Raw genomic sequence first — 15,939 nt, forward strand, 5'->3', positions numbered from 1 at the left:
TTTTAGAAAAAAAATTTAAAAGAAAAAAAAGAAGGTGATTGTGTCAAGTTGAAAGTCTAAATATGTCAATAGCATTAATTGCATATTCAAATTATGAATAAACTAATTTTATCTGTGCAATATAAAAATGCAACGCAGACAAGACCGGCTCACAGGGCTTCCAGAAGCAAGGTAGCATGTTCTCGTATGACAATAAGCGACAACAAAAATAAGGCATGAGGAGCATCAAGAAAGGAAAGTTCACTGAAAGCAAACATACAAATGTTAAAGCGACACAAAAATCACTTTGGTAACGTCTGAGGGCTGCTTGCAATTTGGCTTGGCGCCCCGTTAGTACTTGTATCTCCGTCGCCTGGCGTAAGGTTGGTGCAGGAATATATATGTCAGAAGAAGAAGAAGCATCTATTTAAAAAAGAATCGCAAGAAGCAGTCCGGTTCCTGAGATTGCGTGACGGGCACAGCCGGATTAGATGGGCTGATTACCTTCGCCTGGAACAGAGAGGCTTTCTGCCCTGCGGGGGAGGGGACGCCTTTCACCCGAGCCCTCCTCTCGGATGCGCCCTCCCCTCGCATTCACTTGCAAATCGCCTTGTGCTCGCAAAAGCCAGCACTTCCCGGTCTCCAGCCTTCCCTGCGAGCGAGCGCCGCAGCTCCCGCAGCAGAACCTCTCTCTCCTCTCCGCGGAGGAAGGGCTTCCCCCACCCCTTCCCATTTTCCCTTCCTTAATCAGGAGCCCTGAATGAAAGCCAATCAGCGCCAGCTCGCCCCCTCCCCACCCCGTCGTCCTCGCTTCCCAGCCGTCCAGAGTTAAAAGTGATGCTGAGAGAAAGCTTGAGTTAGATTGAAGTAGCGTCAGGGATAGGAAATAACGGCCGAAAACAGGCAAAAAGGGGACAGAGGGACAATTTCTCCAGGGTTATTTTGGCTGGAACCAACTTCCGTTATCCAGAAGCTGATAAAAAAGGTAGGAAGACTTCATCTCTCTTCTATATATATATTTTTTTAACTCCCTTAAGGTCTTTCATTTCCTTTCCCTGGGGGGCAAATGTTTGTTTTTAAGTTGCATCTAGCAATTATTTTTTTTTAAACTCCCTTAAGGTCTTTCATTTCCTTTCCCGGGGGGCAAATGTTTGTTTTTAAGTTGCATCTAGCAATTATTTTCAAATGATCATCTTTAACATATACATAAATTAATATGGACACTATACCTATATTGGATTCTGGAAACAACTGCTCTGAATATCTGTAGAGGTTATGTGAAACTGGACGCATTACATATTCTGCTCAACGGTGGGTCATGATATTAGGGTTTGTGACTTTATTCACTCTGAACCAGTGCTAAAAATATATTCTGGAGTGAAATTTGGCGTGCTCATCGTACTTGGTCTTTATTTTGAAAATCAGTTGAAGAGCTAACATTGTTGCTGTGAACTCTAGCATCTTCTAACATGACTTTACATTCCATATGAATGGATTCACTCTGCACTTATTCATAATCATAGTTCATTGTACGTTTCATATAAAGAGAAATGACAGGCAGAAGACAGATTCCTTGAAACAGTCAATGGCCACTAAGCATCTACATAAATAAAATAGATTGGCATTTATCAGAAATGGAATAGGCATCATTCGCATATTCACATTTTTATGTCTGAGCCAGAAGTATGAGGGGGGCGAGATGAAGAGGGGAGATTAAAGGCATGTAGTCAGCAGTTGCAGCATTTATTGTCTCTGCTGCAATAAAATCCATATTTTATGTGGTGTTAAATTAATGCAGCACATTGCAAGTCTAAATGTATGTTCCCAACAAGTAACTATTGATAGCACTGTAAGTATGGGCAAAAGCACTAGTCTGAAAGTGGTTTTATGCCCCTGCAATGAAAACCTATCGTCTCCTTAGCATTAAAAAAAAGGGGGGGGGCTACAGGTGCAGTCAAAGACAAGCATCATTTAAATACTGACCTTTCATCTTTTGCTTCCAAAAACCCAGACCTATTTCCTTTAATTGTGGTTCTTCATTCCAGTAAAAGCTTCTGTTATCCCAAACTGCATATCCATTACTCTCAGCTGTTTGGAGCTGCATTATTTTTTGTCCCTTTCTTTTTTTCTTCAAGGACCTATATTAAAAATAATCTGTCCCTCCGATGCCAATGACTGTTATACTTCAATGCATATTTAGTAGACTTTTTTTCCCCTCTACACCATCCCCCTCTCTCCTTCCTTAAAATGTAGCTACAAGAGCGTCTCTGTGGTGAATAACACTTGGCAAGAGTGTGTTCATTTTTTAGGTCTGGTATGGTGAGGATTTTTAATTAGTAGAACTTTCGTGAAAACATTATGTCATTGACAACAGCTCCTGGTTCATTTTTAGTTCAAGTGATGAAGGAAAAGGTTGTGTCACAGAGAAAGAGGTAAAGGATAAGTTACACAGATCATCTGCCTTGCTCCCCTTCTCTGCAATGTAGTATTGAGGCACATATGTATTCAGTGTGTAATGTAGAAGGAAATAGTGGCTTATTGGCGTGGGGAGGGTCAAGGGGTTGGAGCGTTGCACAAATATAAGCAGAGTGTCTCTGTGGTTTAGGAACGCATCAAATACAAATCCATCTGGATGATAAAAACATAAAGACATGCTTCTTTCATTTGCTTTTCATTATTTATTTCTGGCTGTGTTTTTAAAGTATGAGTCAATGTCTGCTTTCATTAAATCAGATAGTTCTTTGATTTCAATTACTTTCTGTTAACAAATTGACTTCCCTGGTGAATGCATATGCTTTCCCTGACTCCAATGAAAGAATCAAATTCCATACACTTAGATGTGTTGGGAAAAAAAAAAAAAAAGAACCCCCAGGAAAATAGCAAAGCAGCATATAATCTGTATGACATTCACATGCATATGTGTATGTGTGAGGTCTGTGGCTAAATTCCCTGGTACCCGATCAGTGCTTCAGGTGATATCCTTAGATGTTCATAAAAATTAGCTGTTTATTGATAAGGACAATAATATATAGGCATTCAATTTAATACTACAGTGAAAAACTCTTTTCCTACATTAAGATTTCTTTAAAAAAGAAAAAAAAAGAATAGAAAAATTATTTTCTGTCTGCAGAGATACACATTTCTGGCACATTATTAAGAAAGTTAGTGTCATCTGAAGGAGGTATGATTTTTTGTTGTTGTTGAAAAAGAATATTTGCAACTGAAAAGGTTCAATCTAAAATATGTGAGCCCTGTTCAGAGGCTAGGGGCATTTCTCGATCTTCATTTAAGTTTCCGTATAAACAAGTAACTGGGGCAGAGTATATAGTGTCTGTGGGATTTCTGAACATATGACTTATTTCCTCTGTTTCTTAACCTACTTTGCAGCAAGTGATAACACCGCGTCCTGGAATATGTCATTTTTATGCCAAATCTCTCCGCTAGGCTGCAGCACAGGAGCAGCATTAGCTCCGAGGATGCTGATTCAGCAGCAAAGTGAACCCTTTTTATTAAGTGTTATGATCAGTAATAGTGCTGCATAGTAAGCAATTAGTACAAATCACAATGTGAACCCAACTACCTCTGGTCTAGCCCCTGGGGTTCAAGAGCATTAGCCACAATATATTCTTATTTTTACTATGCAAATTCCATTCTAATACTGTTGCACATTAGAAGTGCTTGTAAAACAATGAAACAAAGTCACACAGTATAAGCAGAGAAATAACAATTATTTATGCCAGTCATAAGTAATTTTATGCACACAGTTGTCCTCCAAATATCAGGTCTATATTTGAAAACTCTGCTTTTGATTAAACTAAAACATTATCTGGATAGGGTTTCAGAAAAGTCACTTTGCTAACCATATTATATTGAACAGTTATGTCTGAAATAGACTAGAGTTAAAAATCAAGTAGCAAGAAAGGTGCTGTCATCCTTGTTAGGTATATACTGAGCCATGGTGACATTGATGAAGCACTGGGCTGTGTATATGGTCCCCGTTATGAATATTTTGAAAAAAGAATCAGTGTCCAATGAATAGCATTATAAACACATATTTGAGAAATGAAAGTTAACATAGGAAGACCTGTGTGTGTTATTTTTTGACACTTTATTCAGACCAATACGTTCATGGAGAAATTTTTATTTTGCCATAATTATAATAACCTGAAATATGCATATAGAAAAAATGTCCTATACATAAACATTTAAAAAGGTGTCTTCTCTTTTTTTTTTCTAAAGCATTTAGATTAGGTTCACAGAGCACTAATATAACATTTCCTCTTTTTACCTCCAATAAGTTCAAAACCCAAAATTACAGACTTTTTTATGCATAAAAACGAGAAAATTTCAGACAGTCGTCAAGGAGTGCCTGTTTTCTGAGATAACAATATCAGCTCAGAGTCACCTCTGTCCTTTTCTTCCTGCCTGCCCTACAAACAGCAACCTCACCTCACTTGACATTTTAGTATGAGACCTTGAGCCCTTTTAAAATCTATTTGTGTTGTCTTGTGTAAGGGTATCTAAAGCACATGAGGCCATTTTTGCCTTAGCCATATCTTCTTTGTCACTACTCAATCCAATCCACTCAAGAGGGAAACATTGTAAAAAAAAAAAAATCACATCAGTCACATTAAAGTTGTAGATTTCTGGGAATGCATTATCCTTAATGTATTGTTAACATTGATCCACTACAATAACCAGATAGTTTTAAAATAAATGTTTTGATATAACTTTTGCTTAACTCTTTATTATCAATGGAACTTCTCACAAAAACGTAACCTGATTTTTTTAAAATATATTTTATTAATTTTTTACAGAGAGGAAGGGAGAGGGATAGAGAGTTAGAAACATCGATGAGAGAGAAACATCATCGATCAGCTGCCTCCTGCACACTCCCCACTGGGGATGTGCCTGCAACCAAGGTACATGCTCCTGACTGGAATCGAACCTGGGACCCTTCAGTCCGGTTAGGGCTATAACCTGATTTTTTAAAAAGAATAAATGTGCTTTGTTTTCACCAAAGTCATTATATTTCTATACTCTCTTGAAATGTGTATGATGCTCTCCATATAAAAATTACCATATTGGTGGTGAGCTTAAAGACAGGGAAAGCTGCAAATTAAGAATGAATGAAATAAAATTACATTTCACCTCACTTTAGGAAATAAATGTAGCATTCTTTGAAAATAAGGACAGCCTGTGGGAGGTTGAAATGCCTTCATATAAGCTAGTGGTTCTCAACCTTCCTAATGCTGTGACCCATTAATACAGTTCCTCATGTTGTGGTGACCCCCAAACATAAAATTATTTTCGTTGCTACTTCATAACTGTAATTTTGCTACTATTATGAATCGTAATGAAAATATCTGATATGCAGGATGTATTTTCATTGTTACAAATTGAACATGATTAAAGCATAGTGATTAATCACAAAAACAATATGTAATTATATATGTGTTTTCCTATGGTCTTAGGTGACCCCTGTGAAAGGGTCGTTCGACCCCCAAAGGGGTCGCGACCCACAGGTTGAGAACCGCTGATAAGCAATCCCCTGTAGTAGAGGGATACAGGTTCTTAGAGAGTTTGTCAGTAACATTATAAAGCAAGTTACCAAACCATGTGATCTCAATTTCAAATCCCCTGTCCCCTTTTTAGAAAGCAGACTTGATTCTAAATATTCTGCATGAGTCAGAAATATAAATTAAAGTAAAATCAGATTTCGAATTTTAGAACAGAATTAAGCATAAGGTATATTACAACATTGCTTCACACTAGGAAATTCATCATTAAATAACATGTCTAAATACTTCAACCCCTCCCTTTTCCCCCCTCTCTCTTTTTCTACCCATCTCCCATTCTCTACCCCCTCTCATTTATGACAATTACAAAGGTGCTTGAATGAGTTTTTCATGCACTTTTTTGTATTACCCTATGTAAAATAATATTTCTGTAAATCTTGTGATTTTTATGGCCAGTATTTTACCATCTGCTATGCTATATACTAGATTCATTACATTATCCTTTGCATTATAGCATAAAGTATATGATCGTCCAGTTGGTTAGAGCATGTCCTTTAAAATGAAAGCAATTCTTGTAGCTATTATAACACCTAGGCTTCTAAGGATTTGAAATTGGCACCAATGTAGTTTATTGCACTACCAAGCAATAATGGGAAATTCAGCATTTGCAATGAAATGAATTCTCCAAAGTATCAGGATGTAGAATGCATAGATATAAGTTATTAAACTCAGCACATCAGTTGTTGATTGGGAATCTTTGTTGATTTACTGTAACAGAATATTTAAATAGTTTGACACAACCTTGATTTTAAAAGTGAATTGATCATAAATTGTATGTTCCCAAAAAATAAGACCCAGTGATTCTTCTTTGTTGAAAGATATAAATATTACCAGTTTATAATCTAAAAATATAAATTGATACATAATGAGCAAATGTCTATTTTAGATATTGTAGAGTAAAAACACAAACATTTCTCTCTCATTTCAAGTTGAAAAATTGGGAAATATATACCGTAACTGTAATCAAGTTAAGCATAATGTGTGGAAAATTAAAATAAACTGAATAACATTAATGTTTTAACTTGGGCTATTCTGGTAATCTCTGCAATGTTCACATAGTACTAATAAATACAAAAATTTGTCATCCTATATAATGAAAGGGTAACATGCAAATTGACCCTAGGTGGAATGACCGGTTGCTATGACACACACTGACCACCAGGGGGGCAGATGCTTGATGCAGGAGCTGCCCCCTGATGGTCAGAGTGCTTCCACAGGAGAAGCGCTGCTCAGTCAGAAGCTGGCTCATGGCTGGCCAGTACAGTGGCGGTGGCAGGAGCTTCTCCCACCTTCGTGGCAGTCAGACATTCTCTGAGGGCTCCTGGACTGCCATAGGGATGTCTGACTGACATCTTAGGCCTGATCCCCCAAGGAGTGGGCCTAAGCCATCAGTTGGACATCCCCCAAGGAGTTCTGGGTGCAGGCTGGGCTGAGGGACCCCCTGAGTGCATGAATTTTCATGCACCAGGCCTCTAGTAGTGATATAAAAAAGATCAAAGGCAATAAACATATTTTCCTGATTATTAAGTACATTTTTCGCATATGCTAATGTCATCCATTTTTTAAATGGGACTGATACTTTTTTTTTTTCATGTGACTCTACTCCCAATAAAATGAAGGTAAACCAACTCCATTTGAAAACTATGATAACTTCTGAGAATTTTAAAAAGCCATGAATATTTCTATAATTCTTGAATCAGACTTAAAATTTAGGTGAACTTCTATAATGTTTCTGGATTATCTCACCTCTAAAGAACAGCTTTAAATTAATATCATCATATTTACGTATATTTGAACATATTGAACTGAGGGAATTTAATGGTTTACCATGCAAACCTTCCACATATAAGTATATTCATTAATCATTTTATTTAAAATATTAACTATCTATACACTAAAAATAAAATTTTACTGCCTCTAATTCATTGGTTTAAATATATTAATAATAAAATAAAGAATATGAATTGTGTATTCTTTTAACAACAATGTGGTGTTTTTTTGTCTCCTCCTTCTCCTTCTCCTCCTTCCTCTTCTTCTTTTTCTTCATCTCCTCCTCCTCTTCCTCCTCCTCCTGCTCCTCTTCCTCCTCCTTCTTCTACTTCTTCCTCTCTTCCTGCTCCTCCTCCTCTTCCTTTTCCTCTTCTTTCCTTCTTTCCCCCTTCCTTCCTTTCTTTTTTTATTTTTGAGTTCTTCATAAAGAATTATAAGTTAGGGGTCATTCCTGCTCTGTAGTGTTGTCTATATTTTGGCATGAGAATGACTTGTATATATGTAGTCTGTAGACCTACATGAACACCAACATGAACATTTATTCTGTCTGCATCTAGCTTCCTTAACTTGAATAAAAGTCTTTCCTCTTGAATAGGAACCTATGGAAAGTCTTTCTCTACTCCATTCACCAAGGTTTCAGTTACTATTTTGGAAATTTATTCAAAATTGAATGCTAAGTACAGACATGTACTTGGAAGCACTTGTCCCTCGTTCTCCTCCTCCTCCTCCTCCTCCTCCTCCTCCTTCTTCTTCTTCTCTCTTGCTGAAATGAAGAGTGGTGATTTTCCATAGAATTTCTATACTAAATAAATAAGGGTCTTTTTTGTTTTTTTGTTTGTTTGTTTTTCCTAATGACACAGACTTTTTGGATTCATGCAATAAAAAGAAAATGAGAACTCTACATTTTTCTAAAAATCTCTTTTAGCTACTATACCTTTTAAAAAAATACGTGAACTAGTTTTTCAACATTTAATAACTAGGTTATTCTACATATTTTTAATTAATTTATAAAACATCACTATCTAGGAAATAGATATAAGTATTTATTTTCAACAGTAAAAAATACTGGGTAAATTAAATATCCCTAAAATCTAAGTTAAGAGAAATAATTTCTCTACTCAACTTTTTCTTGGGGTTGGATTCTCCATCACTGAGTATTAAATCTGAACAAATTGAGGGAAAAACATGTTTTCTTTTTTAGCCCAAAGACATGTCAGTATTAGGTGTACAACTTCTAGTTAGTATCCAGCCTAGTGAAGATTTGAAGTTAAAGAAATTGCAACTATAATCTTGACTTCAGAGTAAAGGCATTAATTTATGTTACTTTATTAGTAGGGGCTGGATCAAATTCATTTCTAAGTAGATCCAAGATGAAAAGTGGGGATGAGAAGAGTCTTAATCTTTCTAGAAGCAAACTAAGATGCTGCATATAAATCACTATCCTCAGAACATCCTTATGGACAATTTCAAGTTTTAATAATGCTAATAGGCTAACTACAGTGATTAGCCAAAATTTGTAATTATTAATTTAACTATCTTATGATTTTTTGCTATCATGTGTAGCTATTTATTCTTTTGCATGTGTCATATTTTTCTTTTTTCACTTTTCTTTATAAATTTAAATGGTTTCCTAAAATCTAAATAGTAACTTGTTCATTTTTTTCTCAGCCTCTAATTTTTTTCATTTATTTTGGGAAAAGTTAATATGAACCATTCTCTTAGTGCCACACTCAGAGACATAACATTGAATCCAATACAAATTTTGTATTTGAGAAGAGCTTGTTCTAATGTGAGATAATCACAATAAAATATTATATGACACTAGAGGCCTGGTGCACAAAATTTGTGCCCTCGGGGGGAGAGGAAGAGAGGTTCCTTCAGCCTGGTCTGTGCTCTCTCACAGTCCGGGAGCCCTGCAATCGGCCGCCCCAAAGAGGTAGGCCCTGCCCACCTGTCCGGGCCTCCTTGATGGATTGCCCCCTCAGAGGGAGCAATATTAAGCTTTTATTATATAGGATATTCATTCCCTAATGGTGTGAAAATGTCAGTGGGAAAAGAGAGAATGTAACCTGAAAACTTAAATTATATTCTCAGATTTACACATAGTAATTTCATGAGCTAGGGAATTAGGAGACATGAATTTTGAAAATGATGTGAAGGACCCCAAAAAAGAGGTAAAGGAGGGAGAAAGTGTTAGAAAGATGGAGATTAACTGTTGTGAGTTCCATGAGCCACATAAACTCATTCAGGTGAAACATGAGCCATCTGAATATACTGCAGTAATGGTTCCTTTCACAGATTCTCCTTCTTGAGGTCAGAGTAATGAGAATTAGAACAAGAATGATGAAGAGAGGCAATGCATTACAGAAATAATCTCATTAAAGTGTGGATACCTATAAATCTCAGGAATAATTCTGCAGTCTATTGCAAGCTAAAAGGTCAGTGGGGTACCACTTTCTTAGACTAGTTCCCGGAAACTGTCTGATGAAGACATATTATCTGCTGCAAAATGTGAACATTTTAAAAGGTTTTATTTAGATAGTTCATTCTTTTTATTCTTCACATTCAAGGTGATATGAAGATCAATTTAAAATCACTGTTTCTTTCTCTCTCTCTCTCTCTCTCTCTCTCTTTTTTGGTGCTATTTATATAGTAATTTAAAAAGCATCTGGGGTGAATTCTATGGATTACATAAACAAACAAACCAAAACATTAAGATAATCAAATAGACATTTCTGTGAGTCCATAATACCTTTCTTTTTAAAATTTTATTTTTAAAATTTAAAATTATATCACATTTTTAAGTTTTTAGTTTTATTTATAATTCAGAACTAATTAATATATTTATTTTAGAAGTTTACATATTTAAAGAATATACTTAGTACTTTTTCTTTTCCACTCACATGTAAAAGTGAGGTAAGTCATAATAGAGACAGATCTAGAGATCACAGGTATAATTTTTGAACATAGTAACAATAATTCTCATTTTCTTATCACTGTATATTTATATTTGTAATCCATTTGTCTGTTATTAATTTAATCAAAGTAACAGCTTTCTTCATATCATCTTTATTAAATGTTGCAAGCGTTTAAAAACATTTATTTTGTTTTCATGACTTCACTATAATTTTTGTTAAATGAGTTAACTAGAGCTGGTTGATTAGGATGGCTAACTTAAAATGTTCTATTAGCCCTAGCCAGTTTGGCTCAGTGGATAGAGTGTTGGCCTATAGACTGAAGGGTCCCTGGTTCACTTCTGGTCAAGGCCACATTCCCAGGTTGCAGGCTCCATCTCCAGTAGGAGGCCTGCAGGAGGCAGCAGATCAATGATTCACTCTCATCATTGATGTTTATCTCTCTCTCTCTCCCTCTCCCTTCCTCTCTGAAATTAATAACAATATATTTAAAAATAAGTAAATAAAATGTTCTATTAATATTACATACCTTAGTTTGCTTGACTTTCTAAAAGTATGTAATTTTAGAATTAGATCTTCCAAGGGTTAAAATTTATTCATGTTTTCTCTTTAGTTTTAAATTTATTTAATTATGTGAGAAATAATTTTATTAACTTGCAGACATTTTCTTTTCATTAGTTGGAAATCAAGTGAGAATGGTATTGTGCAAAAAGAAGAAATTAATTTTAAAAACCTACAAAAGAAATATTGACTAATTAATTATGCAGACTAAGTAAAATCCATCAAATTCTCAAGACATTCAAGCATTTGCTATTGTTTTAAATGTTTGAATTTTTAAATAATATAAATTATTCTCAAAGCTTAATCAGATGGTTAAAATACGTCTATATATTTTGTAGTATGGACCCATTTATAGAGTAAATTGCTGTTAATATTTCTGGTAAAATTCTATTCAGTTAACAAGAGGTAAAATAACATACTTAGGTGTTTGGAGCCACCCTGTGGCCATAACACAGTATATTAGAGAATGTTCTCTGGCTTCAGTTTATTTTCCAACTGAACATTGCACTTGGAATCATTGAAACCAATGTAAACTTACATCAAGGGTTATAAAATGGCATTAAAATATTAAATTTATATTGATTATATTTTTACATGTTTATATGAATTATAAAATATATTTATTTGCAAAAGTATAAGCAAAATAATTAAACAGAATTGAGACAAGATATAAGTTTTAAGCTAAAATATAATTTTACTATGCAAGTGCAAATCCACTGTAATTACCCCTTAAATATTTAACTTTCTGAAGGCATAATTCTTTTCAGCATCCTCTGGGGTGCAGGACAAAGAAACCAGGGGCTTCCTTGTTATTTTTGCATTTTTGAAAACTTCAACATAAATATGCAGCCTGCATGAAAAACAAAGGACTGATGCCAGCAACCCTGGATAATTGAATGTGGTTTTCAGTGGAAACTCAGAGAGAGAAATTTGGTTGCTCTCATTTTTCCATGAATACTAGAAAATGTATAATTCACATGGTGTCATGCACATATTTACCCAACATCAAACCTCTCTTACTAGGTTTTTTGTGTACTAATGACAAACTTGCATGAGAGCAGGACCCGTAGATACTGCTTCTCTAATAATTTACAAGGAAGTAAATTTAAACAAGAAATACAATTATTTCTAAGGAACCAGAAATAAGCACTTGTCCATTTTTAAGTCTGAAACAGTCATTGATTGCTTATATGGTCTTAGCTTTCATTGTTCACTTTATTATCTGAAGGTAATAATAAACAAATTTGATAAGAATGCATTTTCTTTGTACATTGCCCATAGCAAAAGATGAGCAAAACATATTTTCTCTAATTTATTTCTGTATCTATAGCTATATCAATAACTATCTCTTATCTATTTATCTATCTGTCTAGCAATCTAGACAAATCATGCTAACATCCTAAAGTATTACTATTCTTCTTTTTCATCATCATCATCATCACCATCATCATCATCATCATGAAAACCTGAGTAATACTTTCATTCCAAGTTTGGACATGGGATCACTTAGTCACATGTATAGGCCACAATGTGAACAGCTCCTGTACTACCTCTTTTGGGCACTGGGTGATTAACTTTATATTAAAAGAATAGAGGTAACTGGGAACTGTGAATAAATTTATAAAATTACAAATACTCTTATGACATTTATCTCCATGTTTGTTACATGTTAAAGCAAGAAGTTGTCCATCTTTATAAAGCAAATAATTTTACCCGTCTGTTTTTTTTTTGCTTTTTATAAATTAATTTTTTTCTTTATTGATTAAGGTATTACATATGTGTCCTTGTCTGTTTTTTACACATCAGGCTGTCTCTTAATATAAAACAAGTGGTCAGAGCATGTCATTTCTCATACTCAGCCCAGAGTCTGACAAAAACAAAGATTACTTTGCTTCCCATTAAACCATTTTCACCCTGTCAACAAAAGTGCTCCTATTCTAAGAGATATTACTATTGATTTGCTTTTATGCTCAAAAGACTGCTAAGATTTTTTTCTATGCAATGCTGCACAGTGTTTATATTTAGACATGTTTAAAATATAGATGAAACTTTTTGATGATGTCATATTCACATTTAGTACTATTGCTTAGGGCAAAGTTATTTTGCAAATTGAATAGTAAATGGATAATCATAAATATAGAAAGACACATATGAAACCACCACCTTTGGTGAGAAAAACAACAACCCAAGACACTTTTAGCTAGACATTTCTAGTTACTTCTGAATTTTAATCTAAAGCATAGCATACCTGTTTACCCAAGATAATTTAGCCTCAGATGATAAGGGACATTTCCATCATTAACTATCATCCTGCAAACATTTTTAAACTTCTTATTATTTTTTAAAGGACCTAGGACTAAAAACACATTGTCTATAAATCTTAACACTTTTCCCCTCACATATGATTATTTGACAAATCCTTTAAATTCTAACTCAATGAACACTATAAAATTGATTCTTCAGTACAACTCAATACTACAGAAGAGGATGGGGTACTATGAGGTTAAAGATAAGGACATAAGCCAATGTTAAAGACTAAGACAGATTTCCTTCAGGGATGAGATTAAAGCTAAACCCTTAAAGCTATGACTCCTGTTCTTTCACTCACTAGCTCAAAGATTTTCCTGCACAACTCCGTTTTGAGAGATACTTCTACATGGTAAATTGTTGTCACTCTGGAGTTGGCATAAGTACATAGAACATTATTACCTCTGCCACTAGAAGCTTCCTTGTCTAGAAGATGGTGTAATGTGACTACTTCCTAAGCCTGCTGAAAGGATTAAGTGAAGCTGTAAGTGTAAAATACTTGGAGTTTGATTAAAAATCTATAGCCCTGACTGGGGTGGCTCAGTGGATAGAGCACCGGCCTGTGGACTGAAGGGTCCCAGGTTTGATTCTGGTCAAGGGCATGTACCTTGGTTGTGGGCACATTCCCAGTGGGTTGTGTGCAGGTGGCAGCTGATCGATGTTTCTCTCTCATCGATGTTTCTAACTCTCTATCCCTCTCCCTTCCTCTCTGTAAAAAATCAATAAAGTATATTTTTAAAAAATTCTATAATTGAAAAATTTCTAGTAAATATTACCGGCATTATTACTACTTACTAGGTAAAATCAAAAATTTTAAATCTAGCTTTTAAAAAATATATTTTTATTGACTTCAGAAAGGAAGGGAGAGGGAGAGAGAGATAGAAACATCAATGATAAGGGAGAATCATTGATCAGCTGCCTCCTGCATGTGTGCCCACACTGGGGATCAAGCCTGCAAACTGGGCATATTGAACCATGACCTCCTGGTTCATAGATGGACACTCAATCACTGAGCCACACAGGTTGGGCTAACCTAGCTTTGTTTATATTGGTTACTGCTCTCAGGCTCCAACTGCTAAAACTCATAACCATTCAGGCAGGCTTCATGTGTTACTTTTTTCTTAAGATGTTTTTTGAGTTCTGCCAGAGGGCTCTCTACCTTTGAAAAGCTCTTAACTTTTTATTTATATATTTTTTTTAAATATAGGTTTTTATTGATTTCAAAGAGGAAGGGAGAGGGAGAAAAAGATAGAAACATCAATGATGTGAGAGAATCATTGATTGGCTGCCTCCTGCATGCCCCCAACTGGGGATCTAGCCCACAACCCTGGCATGTGCCCTTGACCGGAATCAAACCGGGGATCCTTCAGTCCACAGGCTGACACTCTATCCACTGAGCCAAACCGGCTAGGTGAGCCAAACGGCTAGGGTTTAAGCTATTTTTTGGTATATGCCTTTTATGTATATAATTTTATATAATTACTTTCTTAAAACTAGGATAATTTTGATTTTTATCTACAACCACAACACTTAACTCAGTAACCCCTACATTGTAGCAGATGTATATTAAAGAAATCTATGCATCGGATAAATAAAATATATTTTACAGTTTACATTTTACAGATAAATATACTACATTAAAAGATTAAATAACTCATTAAAAAGTGTTGTTTCCATCAGACAACATTTTCTATCTGTCCTTAAAGCATTTTTATCTTTTAGATGTACAAACTCTAAAGCATTTTTTTTTTGTTTTTATTGATAGAGGTGTTTAATTGAAATATCAGAGTTAGATTCCATATCTTCTCCAGCAAAAATTTTACCATTATGTTGAGTTTTAAAAATAAAATCAGATTTGTGTGCATTTATTTGTGCTTGCTCATAAAGCACTGCATTTTGTAATTGTAGTTTTTAATTCAATTAAATTTAATTTTGTATTGAAATTATTTGGGTGACATGAATAATAAAATTGTATAGGTTTCTGGTGTACAATTCCATAGGTTTTTTTTTCCAACCTGTTTGATTGATTATATTACTAATTTACTATGCATAACTGGCCCTAACTTAGGCCAACTGCAAGTTTTGGAGTTACGGTATGGCTACATGTTTTTTAAAATTTCTGCTGGGAACATGAATGTGCACACCAGATATATAATTGTAACTAAAAAATATTGTGATGTTTTTATGTCTGAGCCCATAAACTAATTCTAAATCAATTTTAAAAGGGAAATATATTAATAGTAAAAATAACAAGTATTTATTTTTGCAAGTGGGAGCATTTAAGGGGACATTACTCATTTTGAAATACACAAATTCTTATTTTATTCTTTTTAATTGACTCTTACTTTATAGCCATTTATTGTTTTAAGTACATATTAAATACAAATCTTTGTGTTGTATACTGAGCGGAATACAATAGAAAAAAATAAGAGACACATTATGATACTGAGAAACAAAATAGCATAGGAAGTCCTTGGCAGTACATAATTAAGTGCTAACATGTCTCTAAACCAGTATGTACTGGTGACTATTACTGGAAGGCAGAAAACTGAGGTAATGGGGCAGATGAAATTCTTACTTGACCTTGGTTTGGAGGATGTAGAGAATATATGTAAGGGCAGGTATTCCAGAATTTGTATCTCTAAGCAAAGACAGGAATGAACACTGAGTTTTAGTTGGTCACTTAGAAACCATGCTGAGGAAACTATATTTATGAAGAAATTTACATACTGGCTTAAGGGGTTCAGATATGATTAAAAAGGTTTTTTTAAAGCTGTACTATTTTGAAAATTTATTTCAAACTAGAGGCCCGGTGCATGAAATTCATG

General features: G+C 34.7%; 1 protein-coding gene across 1 annotated transcript in view; it reads left to right on the plus strand.

Moving 5' to 3' along the window:
* The first annotated feature begins 408 nt into the window (after window positions 1-408).
* CDH10 (cadherin 10, type 2 (T2-cadherin)) overlaps window positions 409-15,939 on the plus strand; it is a 135,787-nt gene continuing 120,256 nt past the window's right edge. The window contains exon 1 of the mRNA XM_005874481.2: window positions 409-964. The gene's annotated coding sequence lies outside the window, so the exon portion shown is untranslated. The remainder of the gene's footprint in view (window positions 965-15,939) is intronic.

Source organism: Myotis brandtii, unplaced genomic scaffold (assembly GCF_000412655.1).
Source record: "Myotis brandtii unplaced genomic scaffold, ASM41265v1 scaffold440, whole genome shotgun sequence".
NCBI classification, from domain to species: Eukaryota; Metazoa; Chordata; class Mammalia; order Chiroptera; family Vespertilionidae; genus Myotis; species Myotis brandtii.